General features: G+C 42.2%; 1 protein-coding gene and 1 pseudogene across 3 annotated transcripts in view; one reads left to right on the top strand and one right to left on the bottom strand.

Moving 5' to 3' along the window:
- The window catches only part of KIAA0825, a 410,640-nt gene that overhangs the window by 130,928 nt on the left and 255,077 nt on the right, over positions 1-24,635 (bottom strand). The window lies entirely within an intron of this gene.
- On the top strand, positions 10,878-11,525 carry LOC311608831 (grpE protein homolog 1, mitochondrial-like; annotated as a pseudogene). The gene has a single exon. The product of its transcript is annotated as a grpE protein homolog 1, mitochondrial-like (transcript).

Below are 24,635 nucleotides of genomic sequence, written 5' to 3'. Positions count from 1 at the left end.
CTATTTTCTTTAATATGACCTGGTTGGCTTCCCAGTTGACCAGGTTGGTTTTCTTCCTTTTCAGGGACCCAAATGTTTTTCCTGAGGTAGGAAAACTGGCGGATAAGGGGAAGCCCTGGACATGGAATATGAAAGCAACAACTTCAGCAATGCCAGGTCATCGGCCACAAGAAGCAGAGTGTGACTTGTAGTATGGCACTGGCAACCTTCCACAAATGCTTTTGCTCTGCCGCTTATCATATCAGCTTAGAGGATTGTTTTAAAATAAAAAGTCAGATATTAATTGGACGGACTGAGTTCTCACTTGACAGTGCTGGTTTGGGGAAATATCTGTGTGTGATTTTTAGAAAATGCCAATGTGCTCGCCATTGTTAGCTGATAAGGATGAGAGAATCTTAGCAAAGTAAACTTATTTACTTTGATGCCATAATAAATAACATATGGTCTCTTCTCTAGAGAGAGGAAAAAAGAAAAAAAATACATCAAAATAAAACACAATGTATTTCTTTAACAGGGAGAGAAGCCCAAAGCATTAGGAAAGGTCTGGAGGGATGCCAAACGCCTGGGGTAGGTGCTGACACAGGAGCAGAATTTTAGCAAATATGTACTGCGGAAACTAAATCAAAATAACAGCAATAATAGAAAAAAAGAAAAAGAAAGGAAGGAATGAAGGGAGAGCCGGGGAGGGGGGAGAGAGAGAGAGAGAGAGAGAGAGAGAGAGAGAGAGAGAGAGAGAGAGAGAGAGAGAGAGAATTGAGGGCAAGAGTAAGGAATGAAAAATAAGTGTCCTAGGGTCAAAGCAGTGATGTTCTTTGTCTGTGCAGTAGTCTGGATTTTATTTGGATGCAGTGGCCATTCTCCAAGGGCTCTGGGAAAAAATACAACAGTTCTGTTTGTAAGTAAAGTATGATCCACGGAGCAGTGGTCAAGCTGCCACAAGTGTGGAGATATTCAGGGAGTCAGAGTCAACTAAATCCACATGTCTGGGGCTCATGAAGATCAGAAGTGGAAGACCTTGGATCTGGTTTACATGGCCGAGGAGGTGCCTGAAATCAATAAAGGCTGGGTGTGGCTAACTCAGATAAGAGAAGGAATTGGACCATGATTAGGTAACAGGAACACTTTCCTAAAAAAAACAGAAAAAGAAGTGTTTTTGGGTTTGTCTATCAAATGTCCCTGATACTTAGGCCATGATTCTGTTGCACAGAGGTGTTAGAAAAATTAGTTTAACTTGTAAACAATCAACTTTTAAAAAATTAGCTACTCTTTGTAAGTTATAGACTCATTAGAATAATTTTTTAAAAAGAAGCATGAACAAAAAGGAAGACACTGGCTTAGAAGAGAAGAAGATGATAAAGGCAGAGCTGAAAACTTAGCACCCTCTTTCAGAATATTGACTCAAGATCACAAGGTTGAACACAAGCAGTCCTCATGTATTAGTAACTCAGAAAAGTCCCTTTTTGTTGTTTTTCGGGATTTGTAGTGGGAATAAAGCTGCATATAGCTTACCTTACTTTGTATTTATTTCATGTTTTATTTTCCACCTGTCACAGTTCTGCAGTTATTTTTTACACTCCCTTTTATATGCCTATTTACAACATTTACTCTTTTAATTCTATGATTTAAATTCACACACATAATTCTATGTGTGTGAATTATGCACACAACCTTAGGAAATTTGAAAAATTTTCCAACAAAAATTAAAGGAGACTGGCCTTAAACTTCATTGATTAATTGTTGATTTTTTTTTTTAAAAAAATCAGGAGAAGAGAATTAGGAACTTAGGGATCTGGCAAATTCAGGAAAAATTCTGACTTTATTATGACAAAGTACTCAATTTTATAGTCATCATTTGAAGCCAGGGAGCTGTCGTGTCGGGAGAATCTTTTCCTGGAAGCCCCAATGAAAGACAGAGTCTGCGATAGATGCAAATGCTTTTATTGATCTGTGGCGACGGGGTCTACCTGCCTTTGGGAAGGAGGAGACCCTGAGCAGCAAAAGTAGCGGGTTTTTATATCCTTTACAGAAACAGACTTTAGCAACAGTGATTAATACACACTTGATTGGCTAACAGGGTGACCTTTAAGCTCATTGGCTGGGTGACCAGGGCTAAGCAACGGAACCAGGGCCTGATCACAGGAGGGAATTTTTTGTTTGTTTTGGTCAGTGTGACCTGTAGCTCTTATTGGTTGGCCCCAGGTAAAAAATCCTAGGAACAGTTGCTAGTTGTATGTTTGGGACTCTCTCTGGAAATTCGGTGTGTGTGTGGGGGGAACGGGGTCAGGCGCTCAGGCCCTGAACACAAAATGGTATTGATTTGGCCTCTGCAGAGCTGAAACTTCATTTAACTCCAGTGTGCGGGGAGGAACAGAGAGTTTCTAGCTATCTTACAAACCTACCTTCTGCGACGTTCAACTGTTGTGTGTGGGTAGAATCTTGGTTTGTTTTCTTGTAGCTGTGATTAAAACAACTTGTCCAAAGAAACTTAAGGGAGAAATAATATATCTGGCTCCTACTTGCAGGACACAGCCCATCTCGGTGGGGAAGGCACAGCAGCAGGGACTTGAAGCAATCATGCACCCTGCATTCCCAGTCAGGAGTAGAGAGCAAAGCTCTTAAATGCATGCTAGTGCTCTTAAACAGTCCAGAATCCTCAAGATCCATCCCCACAAAGACACGCCCACAGGGCTACCTCGTCTAAATGGCGAGTCACCTCGCTGAGACTTTGTTCCCAGCTGCTTCTTTTTAGATGACGTCAACTTGTCAATTAACACTGACCATCACTCCTAGCATATTGGCCTTGAACCAGGATCCAACAATGTATAACTAACTAGTCAGGATTTACACATCAGTCTAGATGAAAAATGAGACATAGTGTGTTATTAATAGTTCAAATGTACAAATGGGAGGACTGCGGCTGTAAGACAGAGCTGTAATTGAGTTCATGAGCCAATTGCTCCTAAGACATTCTTGCTGTATAATAAGTATACTAAAGCACATCTGCCCAACTCTGGGAGTTTGAAATGTGGAAGTGCAACTACTGAGTATGACCTGTATCTTTCAAGGGCCCAGAAAGAAAAGATATAACTGTGGTGTTGGGTGGTAAAATCAAGAATTTAAACTATGGGTAACACTGACTTGGATCTCTTAGTTGAGCTTATCTTGATGTCAAGGGTCCTGAAATAGCGCCACACCAGCATTGACTGCAGCACTGTAGATCTAATGGGAAGGCAGACAGCTTCTGTTTGTATACTGCTACAAAGAATTTCAATGAAAATCCCTTAAATAAGAAGTTTGACAGCTGATAAAGTTGAATTGTGTGCTTTTAGATACAAAAGCTGTATATGTATAATTAAGTTGAAATTCTATCTTCTATTATCTAAGTAACTTTACAGTATTTCTGTCACATATGCGGGTCTCTGATGGAAAAATCACTAAATTAGAGATTTCTCTATACCTTACCCTTAGTTTTACTAAGGTTTGGGCTTCATGGTCACATAATGCAAAGGGCTACCTTATTGATTCCTTTCTTTCTGCTACAATAACATATAAGCCTAGCGCAGTGGCGCACACCTGTAATCCCAGCACTCAGTGAGGCAGAGGCAGGAAGATCTCTGTGAGTGCGAGGCCAGCCTGGTCTACAAAGCAAGATCAGGACAGAGAGAAACTCTTTCTCCAAAATCCAAAATAAATAAATACATAAATTAATTAAATTAAATATGAAGTTCTTTAGCCTAAATGACTTAAAGAATAGGTTTAGTAAAGCATTAGTATATAATTAATGAAAGATCATACACTTTGACTTAGTGAGAGACACCAAGAAGTAGTTCATCAGTTTTCTAGACATTCACATATTTTAAAGTTCTTCTTATCTTTTATGTGGTGTTTAATAGTCGAATAAGCTGCCTAGAAAGATATTAACATGAACCAAAACAAGAAGCAAAGCTTTGAGGTTTAGATTACAGCTCTAGAAAGCCTGTTCAAAGTCAAAGGATAATGTTCGAGCTGCTGTGGCACAATTTGCAAATTGCGACAGAGAAAGTGCAGTTTATGAGGACTTGGTAAGGATGCACAGTCCCTCATTTACAGTGGGTTATCTTAGAAATCAGAGACCTCTATACCATCTACCTGACTCCACTCCTTTGTGTCCTGCTCTTCCTAGCCTATCTGTTAATGAGCACTGCGATACTGTGTGCTTTACTCTTGTCTCTCCTCATCCTCTCTCTCTTTTTTTTTTTTTTGCCTCCATTTCTTTTCTTCCTTCCCATAACCTACTTACGCCATTCTTTTCCAGTAATTGTGCTGTTTGTCAAAGGAAGGTAATTAGGATCAGGTGTCTGTCACCAAAAGCTTATCGCCATCTATATAGGAGGACCAAACAATTCCCATTCATTCACGCGAGGATTGTAAGGGAAGTAAGAGGAAGCCTAAATTCAGGGCACCTGAAATCAGCCTGCTCACTGGATAGGGGATTCCTGGAAGGCATCTTAAAGTATGAGTAGAATTAACAAAGGACAAAAGAGTGGAGAATGCTTAAGGCGGCCAGGAGAATATGAGCAGAGACCCAGTAGTTGGAAAACATCAAAAGATATCTGTCCAAAGAACTCAGTCTGGTCACCAGGAGAGTGACAGGATCAGTTTTATATTTTAGAAGGTTCACACTGGCAGTACAGTGGTAAATGTGTCAGAAGAGTGGAAATGCAGTTGGTAAGACCAGCTGGAGGCATTTTTTTTCGTATTAGATTCTGGGTGAGCAATGACTTATGCCTGGTGATTATAGGGGACACTAAGCCACACACACAGTAGATCCAGTATCAAGCCCAGGTTCTTTTACACCTAAAATATATGGTAAAATGATACATTTTGTTGTGAGCTCTGACAATTACATGTAGGTGCAAAGGAGATACAAATCTCTGTGTCTGTGAGAGCAGCATTTTGAACTTTATGAGTTCTTTAATTTTCACTGTTTCTTCCTGCAAAGGATAGTCCCCTCTGAACTTAGCCTGAGCACATGGCCTAATGCACTCATCTTTTGTGTATGGAGATGAGTCATTGGGGACAGTGTGCTCTACTGGGCTCCTTGATGCTACACTCACCGTTATGTCATCATCCCTTTCCTGGTGTAATTTGGTAACACCTCAGGCTGCTACTGCTGATACCCCATTAGCTGGGCTGTCCTACACCCTACATTTGGTGTCTTTGTAACATTTCACCTAATAAGTAACACACATTTGCATTCTTCACATGCTAAGATGAGAAAACTAACTTTAAATGCTAAAATGATGTGACTGCTGGTCCAGGCAGTCACTGAAATCCACCAGCTGCTCCATAGATTTGGAGTTTGGAAAAGAAACCCAGTTGAAAGTCAGCAACCTAATTCCAGGGCATGAGAAATACACCACATCGGTCTAAATCATGTTAAACAGCTGGCTCCCTTACCTAAAGCACTGGCAAACCACTTGGCCACATATTACTTCTAAATCTCTTTTCTTTTTTCTTTCTTTCTTTCGTTCCTTCTTTCTTTTTTTGGGGGGGGGGGTTGAAGACAGGGTTTCTCTGTGTAGCCTTGGCTGTCCTGGACTCACATTGTAGAGCAGACTGGCCTCGAACTCACAGTGATCCACCTGCCTCTGCCTCCTGAGTGCTGGGATTAAAGGCGTGCACCACCACTGCCCGACCTAAATACTTTTCTTTTAAAAATTAAATTATTTAATTTACTCATTTTACATACCAATCATAGGCCCCTCCCTCCCTTATTTCTCAGAAAAGGGGAGACCCCACCCCCACCCCAGCTCATTAAGGCACATCAGGCCTGAGCACATCCTCTTCACCTGTGACCTGGTGACACAGCCTCCCACCAGGGGGCAGTGATTAAAAAGTAGGCAACCAAGTCCATGTCAGAGACAGCCCATGCTCCACTTACTAGGGGACCTACATAAAGCCTGATCTGCCCATTGGCTACATCTGTGCAGAGGGGCCTAGGTCCAGTCTATGCATGGTCCTTGGTTGGTGCTTCAGTCTCCACAAGCCCCTCTGGGCCCTGGTTAGTTGGCTCTGTTGGTCTTTCTGTGGAGCTCCTGTCACTTCTAGGTCCTTCTATCCACCCCCCCCGCCCCCCCGACCACTTCTCTACTAGACTCCCTATGCTTTACTCAACGTTTGGCTGTGAGTTTCAGCATCTGTTTGGATCCACTGCTGGGTGGAGCCTCTCAGAGGAACAGCTACGCTAGGCTTCTGTCTGAGACAATCGCAGAACCTTGATGACTGTATCGAGAGGGTTGGCTCTCTCCCATGAGGTGGGTCTCAGGTTGTGCCAGGCGTTGGTTGGACCTTCCTTCCATCTAAGCTCTGTCTGTTCTATTGTTATCGCCGCACATCTTGTAGGCAGGGCAAGTTTTGGGTCTAAGTTTTCGTGCGTGGGTTGGGGGTCACCTCCCTCCACTAGGAGTCCCGTCTAGTTAGAAGGGTGTCCTGTGCAGTCTCCGTGACCCCTGCTACTGGGAGTCTCAGCTACAGTCACGCCCACATCCTCCCAGAAGCCTATGCTGTCCTAGGGCTCCAGCTTGTCACAGAGGTGTCTCCAGCCTTCTCTTCTCTCCGCAGGCCCCAGCTCTCCCCAGGTCTGACCCTCACCTTCATTCCTCTCCGTGCTCCCCCCCCCGACCTTGTTCCTTCTCTTCACCCACTCCCACTGTCTATTCTATTTCCCTTTCTAAGTGAGATTTAAGCATCCTCCCTTGGGTCCTCCTTGTTATTTATCTTCTTTTGGATCTGTGAATTGTACTATGTTTATCCACTTATAAGTGAGTACATACCACTTACGTCTTTCTGGGTCTGGGTTACCTCATGAAGTTAATCAATCATAAGTGACAAAAATATTTTGCTTGATTTAGTATATTCTTAAACAGAGTTAAAACAATCGTGTATGGAATTTGTCAGATAGCTGGTAGGACATGGGGTGTTTTGGTGGAGAATGAGATCTTTTAGCTGTGTATGATCTTGCTGAATTAAAATATAAGGTCAAGTTTTACACACACACACACACACACGCGCGCGCGCGTGCGCGCACACGTGTGTGTGTGTGTGTGTGTGAGCAGGTATGCATACCTACAAGTATGCTGTTACATGTGTGTTGTTCCAAGCACACACACGTAAACAACAAAATAGCAGGAACAGAAAGAGCACAATAAGAATTTCCTCAAATGTAACTGTTTCCCCTTCAGCATCAAGGGTCCTGTAATAGTTTGCGTCTTTGTCTCTGTGAAGAAGCACCATGACCACACCCACCTGAGGGAGGAATCGGCTTGTTTGGCTTATGCTTCCATCCTGCACTCCACTGAGCAAAGCCTGGGCAGGAGGTCGACACAGAAGCCTGGAGGAAGGAACCAAAGCAAGGACCGTGTCGGGACACTACGCACTGGCTTGCTCTCCACGGCTTGCTCAGATTGCTGTTTTTGTTTTTTTACAACCCAGGACCACCTACCCAGGGGCAGAATGCACACAGCTGGTGGGGCCTTCTTAATTAATCGTTAAGAAAACTCGTCCCCCTCAAAATGTCCTTGTTTTGACCACTGGTAGAGTTCTGCCTATAAAAGGGTAAGCCTGGATGCAGGCAGAGTCGATGGCCAAACTCTGCTAAGACAGGGTAAGCAAGTCCTCAATAGTTGCTGCCTCACAAATATGTCTGTCAGGTATAAAGGGCCAGAAGGTTGAAGGTGATGCTCCAATGTTGTAGAGAGTCTTGGGTGACTGTTCAGGCAGCAAACTCTCTCCGTCATCTTCTCATTTGGGAAGCTGCTAACCTGCACCCCTTATATACTCAGGTAATTATTTTTACTCCTTCTCAAGTCTCTGATGGGGTTGAAGACCAAATAGTTTAGTTTCACAATTAAGGTTAGTTGTTTAGGGGTTAAGATGTCTTCAGGTCTAGATAGATATTTTAAGTTGATAGAGATGAGATAGGATAGATATTGATTTACATTCAGAATTTTAGGCTCATCAAGATAGGAAAATGTTTTCTTCAAGGTTGCCAAATACAAATAGCCGAAACACTATGAATATAACATTTATATAATTCGTGATTGTTTTGTGGTTGTTCTTGCTGTATGTAGTTTTATTTTATATATGTGTAATAATATAAATGTATATGTAAAAAATGAAAAATATTATTTTTAAAAATTGCAACAAAAATACAAAAAGAAAAAGAAAAAACAAGAAAAAAAAGAATACACCCCCACAGATTTGCTACAGGCTAATATGATAAGGCAATTTCTCATTTGAGGGCCTCTATTCCCAGGGGCTCTAGAGTCTGTCGTGTTGACAAAAACTAAGAAGCACGGGCCCACAGCACCATATCCAGAAAGATTTCACAGCCTCTAGTGCCCAACAGGTTCCAATGAGCTTATGAAGTGAGAACTTCTGGGAACTGGCATTACACATGGTAGGATGCTTGGCAGCTACCCTGGTAGTACATGCCACAGTAACGTCCTCGGGGGCAGCCAGAAGTGTCTCCGAACAGAACTAGTGTTCAGTGGTAGAGAGGAGGGTTATATAAACTTTCCTTGAGAACCACTGACTTGGGGACTAAGTGCCCTTCCTCTCCTTTGACTGGTTCTCACATCATGTGTGGAAGCCTGTCTAATCCCTCCACTGTTCGCTATCTTGCTCTCTTCCCCCCCCCCACCGCCACCCCCACTGTCCAGGTCTGACTCACCCAACTACTGTGCCAAGTAGTTTTACCGTGACCCTATGTCATCCAATCTGACTTAACCTCTATCTGCCATCTCAGCACGTCAGCCACAGAGGTAGCAAGCAGATGTATGTGAATCTTCTTGCTCCATTTTGGAAGATGCCCTCTATTAAACTTTAAATGTGATGGTAGAATAAAGGAATATGCCTTTTGCTCACAGTAGAACTACAGAAAATTTTACAATAAATATTTTGTTTCCATTTAAAATTCTTCATCTTACCAGTGTATAGCAGTATCGAACACAACTCAGTACTCTATCAAATTTCCATACAAAATTTCACTTAGAAGGATTCATACCTACTTCAAAGTTTACATGGAGAAACATACAACCACATATAACCAAACATGCTTTAAAAGAGAAGTACTAGCCGTGCCAGATATTATCACACACGTGGTATTAAAAGTCGTATTGGATTGACCCCAAAACAGACAAAGTGATGAGTGGACAGAAAGAGGGAATTTTTTTCCCCTTAAGAAACCTCAATGATATGTTTAAGATTTACACATTGTGTTATATATCAATTTAAATGAAAATAAATTATTATAAATTTAACAATGAGTAAGAAGGTGCTAGAGCTACTGCTGAGTGGTGGTATGCTGGCGTAACATTTATAAGGTACTGGGTGCTGGCATGAGGGGAGGAGAGAGGGAGAGGAGAAAGGGGAGACAGATGGAAGGAAGAAGACAAAGAAGGAGAGAGAGAGAGAGAGAGAGAGAGAGACAGACAGACAGACAGACAGACAGACAGACAGACAGATCCACAATCAATTTTATTTTAGTACATCAAGAGAATAGACAAGTAAGAAAGTGTAGACAGCTAACCTTGATATGAAAATATAAGAATTTATAGTTACTATTTGATCTTTCAAGTAAATTGAATTCTAATATTTTTGACAGAATCATTCTTAAGACTAGATTGTTTTTTAGGTGACTGCTTAATAAAACACAAGTTGCCTTTCTATTGTAAGGAATGATTAGAGCAATTCCCAGGGAGAGGCAAATATCATGGGGGAGTATTTCCAAATGAAAATACATAAAGTGGGAAGAGACACAAGGCATAGCCGTTCTGGGGGTGGAGAGAGGGCGTGCAAACTGAGAAAGATGGCTCTGAAAATAGAAACCAAGGGAAGCCATAAAATAAAATGATTCTCAACAAAGCAGAAAAATTCAGTAATTACCTCTAGTGGGTTGCCGCTTGACGGAAATAATATAAACATTCAAGACTAAATTGCAGAAGGAGGTAGGAATCTAAATTCAGAGACGTCATCTTTAAACCCAACCTGAATGCTTCCAACAGTTAAGAACTCTTTTATTACATTTTCGATGAGTATACTAGCGCTGATTTACTGGGTTCCTTTGTGCCTGTGATTCCAAGGTGCACTGAAAACACCTGGTGATGAGTGTGGTGTCCTTTTGGGGTAAAGATAAATTGAGGTACGTGGAGCCTCAGTGATCAGCTCACTGTCTCAGTCAGGCAGTGTTGACACTGGAGACTAAACCGTAGGCTTCTCTGTTATCCACCATAGGGTTGTCCTGTGTCCCATGTTAAATGGCCTGTAATGAACTCACCGCAGGAATAAAGGGGAAGTCTAAGGAATAATTATCAACATAAAACCCTGGTAGAGTAACGTTCATATTATAACACTAATAAGATCATTAATCTAAAGTCTTAAAAATTCTCAGGAAAATAGTTTGGTTTTTTTTTTTAACTGATGTGGGTACCATAAATTTCACAGTGATAAACAGCTATGACATAGGCTTATCTTACATTTTCTGCAGGATGGGGGGTTATGAGTCAGACTGCCCTTGTGCTTGTTAGAGAGCTGAGGCCGAACTCCTGACTCTGCAGTCTACAACTCCCCAGTGTCAGGACTATAGGCAGGTACCACTATGCCTGACTTTTTACATTTTTATTAGTGCTTCTCTAATAATTTATATAATTGTCTTCTTAGTGCACTATTAGTAATTTCAACCATTACTTTTAAAAGCAGTTACTTCTACCACCACCCCAAAAAAGTTTTAGGCATGAGTTTTCAAGGTCAACACATTATTTTGAAATGCATAAACTTATAGTGTCTTTTGTATGAAAATCATGTATTTGTGCAGTGACGCCACCGAAGGGGCAATCATGGCAGCATGGTGCATGAGGCTGGCGCTGCACAACCTTCCCAGCATTGGCGCTGGCGCTGGCGCTCAGGCCTTCTCCTCACTTGCTGCGCACAGCTACAAAACAGAAAAAAACCATGGCCAGAACCAGGAAGAGGACCTGAGTCATTGTGAGCCAAAGACAGGTCTACCCTCTACAGACAAGCCACCCCTGGAAGAGCAGCTGAAAGAGATGGTAGAAATGTACAAACATGCTCTCGCAGACACTGAGAATCTGCGGCAGAGAAGCCAGAAGCCAGTGGAGGAGGCCAAGTTATTTATGGCATCCAGGGATTCTGCAAGGACTTGCTGGAGGTTGCAGACATCCCGGAGAAGGCAACCCAGAGTGTCCCACAGGAGGAGATCAGCAGGAATAACCCTCACCTGAAGAGCCTGTTATGAAGGGCTTGCAATGACCGAAGGCCAGATTCAGAAAGGTGTTCCCAAAACACAGCTTGCTCAGGCTTGACCCCATCGGGGCCAAGTTCGATCCTTACAAACACGAGGCCTTGTTCCACACCCCTGTGGAGGGGAGGAACCAGGCGCTGTGGCGGTAGTTAGTAAGGTGGGCTACAAACTGCATGAATGCACGCAGAAGCCAGCTCTGGTAGGGGTGGTGAAGGAAGTTTAGCTGTCTCCCTCAGGGCTCTGGACTTTGTAGCTCACTTGCCAGAACTGAAGGGCAGGCTTATAATTTCTCATCCGTGGATATATCTGACCCTTGCCAGCCTTGTTGGAAGTTGTAAGTAAGCTAAGCAGAACACGAAGCTGCTAGCACACCGTGTCACAGACTCTGGGAGCCTGGTCACTGAGCTTAGCGCCAGCTACTTCAGAAAATGGCCAACAGGGCCTCAGGAGTAGAGTGACTAACGTTGTGTGCGTTCCACCTGGTGGTTAATAAATGCCTTACACAAATCAAAGGTCTTTGGCTATAAAAACAATTAATAAGAAAGAAAGAAAGAAAAATTATATATTTGGGCTAATTACTTACTCACAATGAACTAAAGCCACACTAATAACCAATTTCTCATTTGACAGGTTTCTCTTCTTTGGCCTCACATGCTCTTACACGTTTTAGCTTGCCAGTATCTAACTGCCCATGCCTTTTCTATACTAGAGGCACCACTTTGACAGGATTGCATTCTGAACGAACAGGTCAAAATTGGTATTCATGAGAAAGTACACAGGAATTACTGCCTATGTGCCTACATTATGCAACGGTCCAAATAATACTCTATTACACTTTACTGAAAAAAAAATCAGACAGGCCCTTCCCATTCTAACCACCACAGTGTGGTTCCTACCTCACACCAATCATCCTGCAGACAAGGTATCAGATTTAGACACGACATGCTGTTTCTATACCAAAAATTCTGTCACTTCCACTGACCGGGTGTAAACTCGGAGCATACCATTAAATTCTCTCCACGATTTGGATTTGATAGAAGTTACTAAAATGATTATGTACCAATCAACAACTTAAATATTTTTGTTCTTAAATATCTCCTGCCCTTCACTCTTTTCTTTCAAGACTCTCTGCCAAGGATCGCTCTACTGTAAATGATCCCTTAAACACACCTCTTTGTGTTTATAAAGTAAGACCACACGCCTCTCTCCACCTCCCCCACCTGGCCCTGACAGTTAGTTTGCTCTTGGTCATGTAGAAACGTTGTATCACTTTCACTAAAGATACTACAAAACATTTCTATGTGATGTGGCCATTTTTGAGCAAATGTGTTTCTTATTTTGGACTGAGCACCTGTAAGGGCAGCTCTGCTGTACATAGAGTAGTGTTTTACTCAATCTCTAGTACACAGTTTTTAGACGGGAAAGCAAGAATGAGGAAGAAAAGCAATTACAGTTGTAAGACTGACAAATTGGTAAAACAAATAGAGCCAAAAGCTGTATGCGTAATTTATACAAACTTACAGATTATTGAAATAATTATTTCTCCCAAAGAAGATACTTTCAGAAAACACATAGATTAAAAGCAAGAAATGGTGACTTTTGTTTACTGATGTAACCCCAAGTGCCAAAGGCAATGTCAGGACTGTGGCCAGCATTAATAGATATTTGCTGAATTAGTAAATAAACATTCATAAGACAGTCATTCTTAACGGTACTCTGGTGTCTTATAGATTTCTTTTTCCATTCTCATTTGACCCTGTTTCTTAACTAGAAGCTGAGTAGAAGACACCTAGAATAACCTCATTTTATTGACTATACTTTAAAATGCCTCTAAGCAGATATTCAGCATAACAAACTCCCTATAAATGTACTATTACATACCAAAATGCCTCATTAAGAGGAGAGAAAATTGAACTTCCTTGAAAAGATAATATGGCTTTTTATTTTCAGATGAAGAAGTTATTGCATTTGTATTGAATTTGCAAAAAGATTTAAGCACAGTTCAAGATTTGGCCATGTAGGGCTATTGCTTAGGCTCAGCAGGGCTGAGAACACTGTGCGGAGTGAGGAGTCCATTAGGTAATGACTAGCATCGCCAGAGCTGACGCATCACTGTTGACCCACTGCTCACAGCTCTTAGCTACCGCAGCCCTGTGATCATAGGCTTAGCCTTAAACAGCACTTACAGCCATGACGAGAAAGACATACATACCAGAAGCCGAGGCTGAGCTGAGGGTCAGTCCACACTGTTCCTTCTTGAGGAAACTTTTTTTGTGAATCAAAAACTGCAAAGGTCACATGCCAGATAATGCCAGAGAGAACCCACGGCAATTCAGAAAGCAACGGTGAAAACTGTAATCAAGCTCTGCTAACCTAAAGTGGCGTGTCGCCGGATGCAGTGATGACAAAACAGAAACCCCTAATCAGAAGTCAGCATGTTGTTAAGGACAGGGCTAGAGCCGAAGTAATGGCAGCAAGGTGACAAAGTCAAGCTGAGCAAAGCGGTGAGTTCTAGAAACATCACTGTTGCTTGTTTCTTTCTCGTTAGACTTGGATATGACATAGCAAGGTTAATGAAGTGCATGTAGTGGGGGTGAGGAGTGGGGGGTGGCGAGCAGTGAGAGGGAGGGGAGGGGATGAGAGGGAGGGAGAGAGTTCAGCTCAGATAAACCTGATAAATGTTTACTTTCCACCAAAGGGTCCTTGGTAAACCCAGCCGTGCCTACCACAGTCAAATGCCATTAATAATTAAGATCTATTTACAGGTCCCTCAACTCCTCTGGGTGGTAAGCTCTCTCAGGGCCGGCATATGTCCCACTCTCCTCTGGAACCCATAACACCTGTCATCTAGTGGGTGACTCATTTTTCAGAAGGAGTAACAGAATCTTTTTAGCCAGATAGTGCTGGGCTGCAAGGCTGACTACATCTATGGAGGCCTGTGGGTCGGCATGACGACTGGTATTTGGGGAATTCATCTCTGTCTCTTGCTTCCTGTATGGGGTCACCCTTGATTCTGACTGCTGCAATGAACACACACACACACACACACACACACACACACACACACACGTGTGTGTGTGTGATGCATATATCATCACACAGCTAATATTCTCAAGGCCTTGGTTTCCTCAAGTATTGAATGGTAATAAAAATGCCCACCCATGAAGGGCCAATATGAGGACAGAATGAGACGCTGTAGATAAGCCGATGCCACTAGTGTCCCTCTAATCAAACTGTGCCCCTTAACACTACCTCCTGCTGCACATATAATATGTATTAGTTTTTAGACAGGTAATGACTTGTCACTGGAAAAATAACACATACTAGCCTTTTCAGACACATTCAAAGAAAGATCTAGAAATACAAAGACAATCCGTACTTTACCAAACATTTATAAGTGAGTGCCTTTTCTGAATCCTTTCTTGCCAGATCTTGTAGCTTCACTAATTATAATTTTATGAATAAAAATAGGCAAGTAATTCAGCTGCTATGTCTTCCTTCTGTTCAGAAAACAAGTACAATTAGCCTGAGAAAAAGAGAGACCTTAGTTGTCAATCAAGACTTTTAAGAAAATTAGTATGTATTCACACCAGAGCTCTCTACACTGGTCTTGGTAAAAATTTCAAGTGCCTAAGAAATGAAGGGCTGTAAAATCATTTCTATTATTTAGATCTGAAGAAGGTTATTGTGTTAAAGACAACTTCCTTCATCATATTCCCATTTACCAAACTTCTAGACATAGGTGCTAAATTTAAACATTTAAAAATAGTGAAATGTAAAATACCCCATTTTTTTAGTGGGAGAATGCTGTGTCATGAGGACCAACAGTCCCTCACCTGCTACAGTGCTTTGGTGGCCACTCCTTCTAAAATACATCAGAGGACCTCAGATGCTCTTGACCTTGAGGCACTCAGCATCCCGAGCCTCCAATGAGGATTCTCGTGACTCAGCCACTCCTCCTGCTGGCCCTAGCCGATGTTAGCAGGAGAACTGCACAGATAGCAGGATGGCTTTGCTCCTCCTTCCTAGGACAGACCGAGGCCTGGGGGCCACCCTAACCCCATTTTCACTGTGTGTGGGAAGAACTATTGTAAGCAATGGAAGTTGAGAGATTCTGGTGCAAGTGGAGAGGGCAGCAGTGAGCTGTAGGTGGTGTCTCAGCTCAGGCTCCCCCAGACTTTAAATGTAGATGTCCTAGCTCACAGACACCAAGCAATACAGGCTCTGTTCACCCACCTCCGTTTACACTAATTTCCCAATTAAAGGTTAGTGTGACACATGGCATAGGGCCATCCACATTAAAGATAAGCTTGCAAAAATAAAACAGAAGTATAAATAGACTGGATTTCAAATCAGAGTTTCAGGTGACTTAGGAGGCACCTGCTTAGGAGAGATTGCAAGCTTGACAGGAGTGCTGGAAGGAAAAATGTGAGTTAGAGACACCACAGGTCAATCTGGCAAATTTGAATAGACATATTTATCTACAGCTCTAATTACAAGTCTTTTTTGGGTAGGAATTTAGCACCTATTTCGGTAAAGAAAATTAGCACAAAACCTGGGATGCTTTCTTGTTTTTCCTTTGGATTTTATCTGTCCATAAACAAACACATACGTTTGAATGTGGGGGGAAGAAAAAGCTTAAATTCAGTAGCAGCTTTTGTAAAAATAATGGAAACTTTTGTAAAAACAGCCTTAAACACCCTGTTTGCCAAGTCCAGCCACGTGGCAGCTCCGTGAAAGCTGCTACAGGTCTCGTGCTCGTCAAGGGTTGTAGAAGTTGGGCTGTACTGACAGGCACCAGAGATGGTTTCAGCAGAAGAGTAATTATAATTTTAATTAATTATAGCTTTATCAGCTATTCCTTGAATTTACAGCAAAATGTCTGCATTAAAGCCCAGCCCAAGTGTGGGCTGCACCGGCCCATGGATCACTTTCCCTGCGATCGACCCCAATCATGGGAGTCAGATATGGTTCAATTCTGTTTTCCTTGATGTCTAATATTAGAGACTCTAGTTACTGGGGAGGAGGGAGACATAAAGTCAAAATTACGCCCTTCCTTTGATCTTAGTATGTCCCTTTCTGTGTAACAGTGTGGTGGAAAAGGTTAGTTATAGCTGATTTATTTATTATCTCTGTGTGTGTGTGCGCATATGTGTGTATATGTGTGCATGTATGTGCATATGTGTGTGCATATGTGTGTGCATGTGTACAGGTATGTGTATGTGTGCATGTATATGTACATGTGTATGTATGTGCGTATGTGTGCCTCTCTGTGTGTATGTGTGTGTATGTGTGTGTATGTGTATGAATGTGTATGTGTATATGTGTGTGCCTCTGTGTGTGTATGTGTGTGTGGCATGCATGTGTATGTGTAAGTATGTATGTGTTACATGTATGTGTGCATGTGTACATGTGTATGTGTGCATGTATGTATATGTGTGTACACATGTGCATGTATGTGTATGTGTGCCTCTGTGTATGTGTGTGAATGTGTATATTTGTGTGTGCCTCTGTGTGTGTGTGTGTGTGTGTGTGTGTGAGCGCGTGGTAGGTGGCTGCCTCCTCAATTAATTGCTCTCTACGTTAGTTTTCTTAGACAGGGTCTTTAAGTTCACAGCTTACCAAATGGTTAGACTGGTTGCTCAGAGATTTGCCTGCCTCTGCCTCCTTATCATAGACACCCTAGGATTACAGATTGTGTCACCACACCCTACACAGATACTGAGGACGGACACTCAGATTCTCATGCTTGTGTAGCCAGCACGCCGCTGACTGAGCCATCTTCCCAGGTCCATAGTGGATCTATTTATTTTTATTTTTTGTTTTTAATAACACAATATTTTATTAATCCTTTTGAGCACTTCATACACTATATCTTATCACATCCTTTAATGATACCAACTGTCCTGAGACCTACCCCCTTCTCCCTACCTGCCCTTTGCTCACTCATGGTTCTTAGTCTTTCTTACATAGAGACGGCCTTGCAGTGCATTTCCCCGCTGCACCTCTCCTGTGAACCTGAGGTGTGGGGGTGTGCTGTAAATGTACTTTTTGGGAATGCCTCCTTTCCGATACTGCCAATTACTTGCTAAAACGCAAACACCATGAAAGACAGGAGAGCTTTTTATAATTCACGGGTCATTCCAATAACACAAGCACATTTTCAGGCAAAGAAAATAAGAAGGATCACTGTTAGGATGAAGGAGAGTCTTCTGAAACTTGGTGGCCGTGATAAGGCAAGTGAACAAACCATGAAATAATCAAACAGTGCAGCTGTTGGCCGAAGGTCTCAAAGGGCAGTTATCCCATAGCCATCAGCAACGCCAAGAGTCCTGGAACTAAGAACGGCTCTGGCACAGTGCTGCCTTACTTCTACCGTTTTACAGACTGAACGCACAACAGATGAACATGCTAACGCCAAGTCCAGGGCAGAATGCATGGAGCAGCTTAAATGGTACCTTCCAGTTTGAAATATCAGCAGCAAGGTACTAATAACTATTGTTATAGGGAGAGTTGAGTTTTTAATAGAGCAGCTTCAAATTAGTTCATTTTGTTATTCTTTAATTCATGTTATTCTGTGTGGACTTTAGAAAACTTGTTGCTATGTGGCCAGCTCAACACCTGGGAATTTAGATGCACAGATGCTCATTTGAGGACTGACTTGAGCAGTAACTGTAATCACTCCAGATGGTTTCAGCTAGCTTGAGATGCACTTGGGATCTCCAATCTTGTCCTATGATGTAGTCTTACTTATTTGTTTGCTTATTATTTCTTTGTTGATTTTGACAATATCAGGAATCAAACCCAGGGCTTGTGCATGCTAGGCAGGCAGTTTTCCACTGAGTCACTTCCCCAGTGGTATTCTTTAAAAAGTAGGCATATATCACCAAAATACAGTATGTATTTGTAAGAAAATGTCACAATGAAACTTGTTTTTGTGTAATTATGACATGCCAATTAAAACATTAAAATTAACTGATGACAGTGCAGCAGGGCAAAAAAGGAAGACCTCACGTTCCTTCTGTCTCTTCTAGAAAAACATGTGGGGCTTCTATTTGTGTTCAAAACTTAAAACTTATTTTGTTTGTTTCCTTATGGTGCTAGGAATTTAAACTCTGGTCTTACACAGACTGTAGCAGCACCAAATCAATGTAACTGAAAAGTATTACTTGTATTTCTCTTGTCTGGCGATAAGATTATTATTATTTAATATTTTATTGATATTGTAAGCTAAAGTTCCAATATACATGACATCATCTACAACATCTGCCTTGGACTGTAATTATTAACTTCACTCTGACTGGTGATGAAAATAATTCCTCTGTATACGATGGCAGGTGTTAGGGCTCATTGGCTCCAGGTGTGAAATATGCTGTGTATGCCACTGACTTACAGAAGCATCGTGTCTTTTCCTGATGTCAGTAGTTTCCTCTTACACAGTTTGCCATGATAAGAATGCACGCATTGGGTGACTGGTAGAATTGCTGATCTCTTCAAGTTACAGTCAGCTCAGTGGAAGCCAAGATTAAAAATGCCTGCAATTTGATGGCAATGCTTATTTGTGTGGGACTTAAATGCTCTTCATTTGGGAGAAGAAAAAGAAAACAAACCGAAGATTCAGTTTTACACAGCAAGGCAGCTACAGGCAGACACTTTCTCAGGTCTATATACAGTGTAACTCAAATTCATGAGCACTAAATTGTTAAGATGAATTTCACTCTTTAATTTGCTGTTCCTAATGTGAATTTTTACACTTAATCTTTAAGGCTGAAGGCAGAGATATGGTGCTAATAACAATTATAGAAGTTAAATGATTTGGGGAGCTTATTCTAACAGAAATAATTTATTTCTTAATGTATTATAATAAGTAACAGGATATCAGCACTCATGAATTCCCGTACCAGAACCATTAAATATTTCATTCAGGTTGCTTTGATAAAATTATTAAATATCTATGTCTGTTTCTTATCTAGAAAACGAAAATAAGTACCTAAAATAAAAACGTTCAAAATATTTTCAGAATGGACAGCTGCTGAAATGCAAACATTCTTTTATTCTTATGTGAATTATTTCACACACACACACACACACACACACACACACACACACACACACACACACACACACCTGGATTCTCCTGAGTCTAAAACATGGCATATTGAAAGGGTACACATATCTCCCATAACTAGCTTGAACATATCGGGATATGATAGCTAGGTTAATAAACCTGACAGCCTGGGCAGAGTGTCTTAGTGAGAGGGTGTCTACTGTGGGTTAGCCTGTAGGGATGACGGTGAGAAATTATCTGCATTAGGGTAACTAATGTGGGAAGACTCAGTTTGCTGTGGGCAGCATCCTTTCCTGTGCAAGGAGTTCTGAGTTGTCTAAACAGTGGAGAAAGTAAAATGAATGCACGCAGGCAAAATGCACACTTTCTTCTCCCCCCCTCCTCTCCCCCCTCCTCTCTCCCTCTCCCTCTCCCCCTCTCCCCCCACTCCTCGCTCCCTCTCGCCCCCCTGCTCCTCTCTCCCTTTCCCCCTCCTGTCTCCCTCTCTCCCTCCCCCCCAACTCCTCTCCCTCCCCCCCACTCCTCTCCCTCCCCCCACTCCTCTCCCTCCCCCCCACCCGTCTCTCCCATCCTCTCTCCCTCTCCCCCCTCCTTTCTCTCTCTCCCCCCTGCTCCTCTCTCCCCCCTGCTCCTCTCTCCCCCTCTCCCCTTTCTCTCTCCCTCTCCTCCATCTTCCCCCTCCTCTCTCTCTCCCTCTCCCCCCATCCTATCCCCTCCCCCATCCTCTCTCCCTCTCCCCCCACCCCCACTACTCTCTCCCTCTCCCCTGCTCCTCTCTCCCTCGGTGACTATGGACACATGTCGGTTCTTCCAGCTCCTACCCCTGACATTTCCACAAGAGGGATTGCAACGTGGAACCTTGACTAAAATAAACCCTCCCCTAATCAGTATATTAGTATTGTTTGATATCTGCTTCTCTTTGCAAATATTAAAATAACCATCTGCAACAAGAAACATTAATACTTTCCCAATTGTGGTTAGTTTTATATAAAATCCTTGCAGTTCATAAAAGAGCAGTACCTGTGTGCATTTGCCCGTATAAGGCATGGAGGCTAAACGAGCTATGGCTGCATATTTCACAAAACCTCTGGGTTTGCCACCGGTTGTTTTCAGACTTTAGCTAGAGTAGCCATATTTCTGCTGTAGGCAGGCAAGCAAACACTGGTTCATCTTCAGCAGAGGAAGGAAGAGTGTAGGGGAATACAAATCAAGCATGCTGCCTGCATTGTTAGGTGATGTCCATGCAACCTGCTTCTGTGCAGTGAGCAGAGTTTGACTGGCCTGCATGGATGGGATGTACTCCTCCTACGGGATTAATTTTGAATGGTAAATATTCAGGAAACCTAGCTAAACAGTCAATCGTTTCTTTCCCTGACCATCTTTGTCAGTAGTGTTTTTGTACAAAAAAAAAAAAAAAGCTTGAGGCACACGTTAGAAGTCTGAGACAGAATCAAAGCTACTCCCTAATGAAATGCTGGTATTCTCCAGGAAGAAAAGTTTCAGTTAGATGTAAAAATTGTATAAGCTCCATGTCGATATTTATGGCTACTGTGCGTGTGGTGATTTATTGTTAGGCTTTAATTTAGTGTCAAGAAACATTTACTATTCTTTCCAGCAAAACTCTCTTGCTTGATTAAGGAATGAGTAAAAACGTCTGGGGCAGCGTCAAAGCTAACCCATAGTATGTATGTATCTAATATAGGCACGCATCCAAACTATTTACTTATGGAGCGAGCTGCACTGCTGGCCTGTTACGCCATGGAGTTCCCCTAGCATCTTACTCCGCGGCTTTCATCCTGACAAGCTTAAAGTTCAGTCAGGAAGACAGGACCTGCACATGCCTGCTGCAACAGAAAACATTATGAAACACAGACCAGAACTGTGAAGCTAACGCACAGGTCCCTTCGCAATAAGGGAGGGATTTCTTCTAATGGAAGTTACCAAGATTAACTTCCAGAAAGCAAGGGACATGTAAAGGGTATTTAGCCTAATATATGCAAAACTGACAAGGATTTTGGAGAAACAGCCAAATAAAATGAAATGTAATGAGAACACATTGGGAACAAATTGTGCTGGTTCCGTCTGATAGGCTTTTACAGGGAAAGTCTAATGTGAAACAGGTTCTGGTTGTGTCCCACCCCCACCCCCACCCCCACAACATGAGCAGTGGAAGGCTCCTTTTCTATTGTAATTATTAGAACACTTCCTGGACTTTGTAGTGTGGGTAACATTTGGAAGCCATAACTCTGGAAATCGTATGCACAGAAGGCATCTGTAACTGTACAGCATAGAAGGTGATTGCTCATTTTCTCTTATTAGAAGCTCTTTTGGCCTCCACAGCCCCCGTTCATCTGGCCCCCCACTTCAGGCTCGAGTCATGCAGATTGGAGTTGACTCTCAATTATACTGAGTCTTTCTCCAAAGATGACAGTCCAAATACAGTAGAGATAAAATACATCAAGGCTTAAAATAGGCCCGTTCAGCCCCAGTGCCGTTTCATCATGAAATGATATAATTCATGAAGCCTCTGCCTAGCCTAACATATGTTCTATTCACAGCCCGCGTCACTCTTCATTTCTAATTATTTCCCTTTCTCTCCCTTTACCCCATCTTGTAATACTTTGCTTGGTTGAAGACAAATACTGAGAAGCAGAGAGTATTATCATATGATGACCTGTTCCAGGGTGTTAAGCCCCTGTCAAGGTTTGATTTTAACATGGGGTACCACTGACAGTACATCAATTCAGGCATCATGTCTGGAATTAGACTATATTAATTATCGCTTGAGTGCAATATGCATGAAAATGCTGTTTCATTGACTAAAAGGATCTGACTGAATGAAAATCCATTTCTCAACTGGTTGCTTATGGATGAAGACATTTTTCTCTTCGCCTTGGATTGTTCTTTATTAAAAATGATTTTATATGATTGCGTGAATAAATTGTCTTACCAACAACAGGACTGGATAGTTTTCAACAAAGGCGATTTAATAGGTTGTCTACTCTTGGCATGTGTCTGGCAACGTAATTTGCAGTTAATAGTTTAGGCAGATTATTTATAAACATAATGTCAAAAGGAAAGTTCTTTTTTCAGATTTCATGAGAGAGAGAGAGAGAGAGAGAGAGAGAGAGAGAGAGAGAGAGAGAGAGATTTTTCAAAGTGTTGTCTCCTTCATTCAAAGGTCAAGGAAGTTATAAGTTACAATTATTTACAGATGATAGGATGGCAAGCTGACTACAGTAACAAATACAATTGAAGAAAAACGAATATATCAGCCTGAGTTTTGAAAAGAAGATATTCACATGAAGCATTGCAACGCTGGACAAAGCTAAAACCCCAAGTTTAACAAGTACCATTGCCTTGTGCATAGGTCCCAGACAGGGAGCTGGACAACAGAAAAAGGACACAAGAAAGTCTAACTCACTTGGCTCCGTTTCCCTTAAGTTTAACATAAATATCATCTTAAGCTAAAAACAGAACTTTTCTTCTCAACTTGTATTTCAAAACTCTTCAGTATCTCAAATCCAATGTAAAAAAAAAAACTCCTAATTTTAAATACAAAATTAAAATCTCTAGAGTTGGTTTCACTGAAGAGAAAATAAACGGGAAATGTGTAATGAGGGCTAGGGAGACGGACGTTGGGTGAAGCCTTTGTGGGCCTGAGTTTGGCTCTCCACAAAGCCCCGGAAAGGCTGAGGCAGGAGTATACACATCTGTGAGGGGCAGGGGATGGAGACAGGAAAATCTCCTGGAAGCTTGTGAGCCCGCCCACAGCTATGAACAGCAAGAGACCCTCTCTCACACCGAGTGAACGGTGTGCGCCTGATACAGGAAGTCATCCTCTGACCTCCACGTGCATGTCCACGCCCCACTCCGCTGGACGCACACAGATGCACAAAGGAGAAAATGATATCTAGGTCTAGAAAGGCTTTTCAATTATAATGAAGAAAAAGAAAAGAAAAGAAAAACAAATCGCTACTCTAAAAAGAAGACAGATGTTTTCGGCTCCAATCTCAAAGTCTGTTACAAAACATGATTCTTAGAATTCCTCCCCAAAATCAGGCCTTTCCCTAAGACTTTTGAAATGTGAAGTTTATATTTTGATGGGGTAATTTTTAAAATAGAAGGGATGTATTGTTTCATTATAAAGAAGAGCTCAGGGTCACTCTGGTTGTTTCTGTCTATAATCCCGACACTAAACAAACTCGGGGAGAAAAATTGGGAGCTTGAGGCTGGTCTGGAATACGTGATGAGACTGTACCCTAAGCAAGTAAGTAAACAAAATGATTATCTAAAATTAAAAAATAGTCGAAACTTTATAAAGTGGGATGTTAATACTGTGGTTGGTAAGCTGACAAAAATCCGTGCAAGTAGGCTCTTTTCCTTCCTTTCTGCAGTCCACTGGATTCCATACGTTAATGCTCTTCGTACAAGGATTATATAGATTTCGGGAGGAAGGGGGAAGCCTGTGCTAACTTGTCTACGATGTTGTGCCCTAGCTCTCCTACCCAAAGGAGAGAGGCACTCCAGCAGTGCACTGTGCTATGTTCTACACGGGGAGAAATGTAAACATGTTAGTGCAGTACAAGGCGCAACCTGGCCTAGAGAGGCCGACATACACGTGGTCACGGTACAGTGCAGTTACTACTTACTGCTTCCAAAGTCCACAGAGGCGGCTTACGGGTTCTAGAAAACATTTTCTTTAAGGTAGAGAAGAATTATGCCTGCCTTCCTGAAGTTTGGCTGGGACTGTGGGAGGCCAAGGTGCTGCTAGATACAAAGCTACGGACTGGCGGGTGCGAATCGTCTGCTATAGTCTGATAAGAGGGAAAAACACGTGGGCTGCGTCAGCTGCGGGAGAGAACAGTGAGCGAGCCTGACCGTGGGCAACGCGGGCGCGGGCGCGGGGCTCTGACGGAATGATTTGTGAGCTGAAGTTATTATTTCCCCTTCCTGTTGCTTCCAGAGCCCAGCCTTTAAAGGCGTTTCTCATGTCTTTGCCCTCTCCTTGCTTTTTGGAAAGGGATCTGTGGTGAAAATAGCTTATGTTTAATATCAAATTAACTAGTGGGTTTTTAAAAATTACTTTTAAATTTTGGAGATTTTATTCATCTGGATGTCTTTACTGCGTGTACCATGTTTGCACCCAGTGCCTGAGGAGGCCACAAGAGGGCTTCAAATCCCCTGAAACTGCAATTATAGAAGGTTGTGAGGCGCCTTGAATGTGCTGGGAGTCCGGAAGAGCAGCCAGCGCTCTTAACTGCC

Source organism: Acomys minous (genome assembly GCF_964271855.1).
Source record: "Acomys minous genome assembly, chromosome: 11".
Taxonomy (NCBI): domain Eukaryota; kingdom Metazoa; phylum Chordata; class Mammalia; order Rodentia; family Muridae; genus Acomys; species Acomys minous.
Note: the sequence above shows the minus strand (reverse complement) of the source record. Positions and strands in the feature narration are given on the sequence as shown.